Source organism: Pteropus alecto, unplaced genomic scaffold (assembly GCF_000325575.1).
Source record: "Pteropus alecto unplaced genomic scaffold, ASM32557v1 scaffold146, whole genome shotgun sequence".
Taxonomy (NCBI): domain Eukaryota; kingdom Metazoa; phylum Chordata; class Mammalia; order Chiroptera; family Pteropodidae; genus Pteropus; species Pteropus alecto.
In genome coordinates this window covers 28,426,901-28,430,438 of record NW_006442107.1, presented here as the reverse complement: position 1 = coordinate 28,430,438, position 3,538 = coordinate 28,426,901, and the positions used below count along the sequence as shown (strand labels likewise).

Sequence of the window (3,538 nt, the reverse complement as noted above, 5' to 3'; positions counted from 1 at the left end):
AAAAAAAAAAAAAACCCACCAGATGTGCTTCTACATGGAGGTATACAATCACTCATGGGATATTTTGCCAAAAACTGAACTTCAATTTGATGACATCCCTAGGTCTATTCTATTCAATACTAGCTACATGTGGCTACTGAGCATTTGAAATGTGGCTAGGCCAAACTGAGATGTGCTATAAGTGTAGTATATGCACTAGATCGCAAAAACATAGTATGAAAAAAGAATGTAAACTACCTAAATAATTTTCAATATTGATTACATGCTAAAACAATGTTTGGATCTATTAGATTAAAAATTACATGATTAAAACTAATTTCAACTATTTCTTTTTCTTTTTTTAAATGTCTTATAAAATTTTAAATTCTATTTATGGGTAATGTTAAATTTCTATTTGGACAGCACTGCTCTAATTGTAACTACATCTTACAGGAAATACTTTGAACGGAGGAACATGTCAAATGACACCAGAAGAATGGAAACAGCAAAATCCAGGATTTCAGAAGCACTGAAATTTATATTTCTAATCTATTTTAATGAGTCAAAGTTACTCAAAATGTATGTGCCTGAGCATTGTAATTCATGAATAAGGTAGTTCTAAATATTAATATCTATGAAATCATGGATTTGATATTTTAGTTACATTTTCACTGTTGCTCTTTAAAAACAAGTACATAATTAAAAATGTATCTCTTTACATTGCCTAAAATAATTTATCACCAGTCGTATATGAACTGCATGATGGAAAACCCTGATACACAACTTATCCCTCCTGAAATTTTCAATTTTTAAATAATCTGAAAATTTTGTTATCTCAGTTTATCAGATATATACAGTTATTATTTCCATATTATTAGAAACCCTTTGTTTAAAATTCACTATGTTCTAAAGCTCCAAATAGCATTCCTACCTCTCAAGAAAATGAACTTATTTTAAAATAATTTTCTTGATTAAAATATAACACAAAGCCAAATTATACATGTAAAATTTTTTAAATCCTCTCCATTCCCTCTGCAACTTTCCCCAAACTAGAGATTAAACTGATAAATACATTTGTAAAATGTCAGAAACTTTAAAAGTTAGATATTAAATTAAGTTTACTCAGACTTCAACTTCAATGACATTTCTCACATACCTAACATAATAGGCACCCAAAAGTATTGGTTGATTTGTCTCTCAGTTCATTAAATCAGAAATTATGTAATGGTATCTAAACTTCTATTTTTACTTTTATGAAAAAAAAATTATGCAAGTTTAGCAAGCTCTAATCTTTTATCAGGACAAATAAATATGATAAAATGTCTAATCTACCGAAAGATACCTTACACACTCACATAGCAATACACTGATAAATACAGAATGTATATATATTGAAAATAAATCTTGAAATTTTCTTTTAGGCACATTGCACCAAAGCGAGAGAACACTAGGGGGCAGTGCTGTTAGCGCGAAGATCTCATGAGGATTGGAAAGGACAGCTCAAATCGAATTACCAACCACTAATGTGTTAAATGAGGTCAAAGCAACAAAGAAATTGGCCTTTCTTTTCTGACGTTATATGGACCATGTATACATATTAATCACAACCTCCAGGAAGAGACGCTTTGCTGAAACCATGAGCCCTTTAGTTTGGTGACAATCTTTTGATGACATCCTCAATTCAGTCCAACTCAGTTGAATTCCAAGTCAACAAAATTAGGTAATTAGCCCTATTGTTTCACAGCCTTTTGACTAAGATCAGTGTAATTGTTAACCCATAATGCCATTCACTACCTACAAAAAGAATAAGGCCAAAACTAAAGAACAAAACACTATAAAACCTTTTTATATTTTCTAAATTTATTTTTGTCTATTTCTTGTGAGCAGTGACTTTATGGTACAGTTTGCAGAGTATTGGGCATAGTCTACAGATGGTTACTATATCATAATAAGGTAAACATTTACGTGTAAGATGCAGAACAAGCAGACTGCTAAGTTCTAATACCTTTTAATATGAGGTGAATTTTCTAATATTCAAGTAACAAGTCAATTTTTTCTTTTTCTTTTAGAATATTAAAATCTATAAGTATTATATGAGCTATATTCTGAATTGTGGGATTGACTTACTTGAATTTTAATAAATCTTTATAGAGAGTTCACATAATTTAGTTTTGAACAATTGTTGAAAGTCTGCTTGGAATATATAATTTAGCAGCAGGTGGTTCAGGTGATTATAAAAGTGCATGATTAATATAATTAATCCTAGTTGATTCTGATTCATTTCTTCAGAGCTTTTTGGCTTTTAAATTGTACCTGGAATTTCTATAGCCTATTTGTCTTGGGATTTTATAGACAATAAATGGTCCCTCCTCCTCCATACAGTGGCAATCATCTAAGCTTTTTGCAACTAGAAATTTCAACTCTCCATACTTTCTCTCAGGTTTGGGCTATTTTTAGTCTCACTGTATCAGTCAGAATTCCATGGGCAAGAGGCCTCAATTCAAAGGGTTGAAATGAGTAGGTCCTGCATGTATGGGCTTTCTACAAATAAGCTTTGTCTCTTTGTCTACTTGCTGCTGAATAAATGTGAACAAATGGAATGGGTTTGTACATTTTTGCCAAGGGTGAAGCTATTTTGTGATCTTTTGCAGCCTTCCTATATGCAATCCAGTCACAAAACTGACTTGATTATCTTCTTAACCATTCTGAGCAAAATTTAAAAAACTGCATTCTGTTACCTGCATTGGGGTAGATTTAATATTGCTGGATTCTCTTGTGAACTACCAGGGCACATTTTCTCACACCTTTTACATATCTTTAAGGTCTCTCAGAGATAAATCTTGATGGTTATGACAAGGAAATTTTTATTTATTTTATAAATGTTTGTGTATTTGTCAATGTCAACATTTATACTACAGTTTGTTTTTCCAGATTATACAGGTTACTAACAATGAGACCTAATTAAAATAGGTAGCTTTTATGTGCATTTTTATTTTTTGAAAAATAATGATGAAAAAAGCTAACAGATCTGTGCCTTTAAAAAAAATCTGTAACTTGGTTCAAAGGAGCAAGCAGGGCCACCAGATTTCCCTACTTTGCAAAAGAGTTGCCTGGCCGAGGATGTTCTAAACAAAAAAAAGATTTTTTTAAGCCTTAAAATAGGGGAAACTAATGCAAAGAGGTAAACCCATAAAGTAAGAACTTTTTAATGAACATTTTTAAGGCATACAGAAAAAAAATTGCAATTTGTAAAAGGATTTTTCTACATGCACTGCCTAATTAAGCTAGATTTATCCTGTTTATTCTGGAAGTATGTTTATTCTGGAAGTAATCCAATCGGATTAGCCATTGGGGAGAGGAGTATTCTGAAATGTAGAAGCCCAATCTCCAGAGATAAAATCTCTTTCATTTGTCATTTTTAGAAATGTCACAAAGAAATGCATTTTTCCCTGATCTTCAATATGGAAAGTATGTCAAGGCAAGACAAAATAAAATTAAGTTAAAGTGATTAGTTATGAGATAATCAACAACCGTACTGAAAAAGTCTACAGTTGTTGCA

The 3,538-nt window shown here is 31.3% G+C and overlaps 1 protein-coding gene across 17 annotated transcripts in view; it reads left to right on the top strand.

Moving 5' to 3' along the window:
- Positions 1-3,538, top strand: part of DLGAP1 (DLG associated protein 1) — a 798,454-nt gene that overhangs the window by 394,463 nt on the left and 400,453 nt on the right. For 2 of the 17 annotated variants that reach the window (XR_003042561.1, XR_003042559.1), the window contains 2 exons: positions 433-591; positions 1,401-2,579. The exons of 13 other annotated variants lie outside the window; for them this stretch is intronic. The gene's annotated coding sequence lies outside the window, so the exon portion shown is untranslated. Of the gene's footprint in view, positions 1-432; positions 592-1,400; positions 2,580-3,538 lie in introns of those variants that run through there. 2 more of the 17 variants (XR_003042560.1, XR_003042563.1) reach the window with 2 other exon arrangements.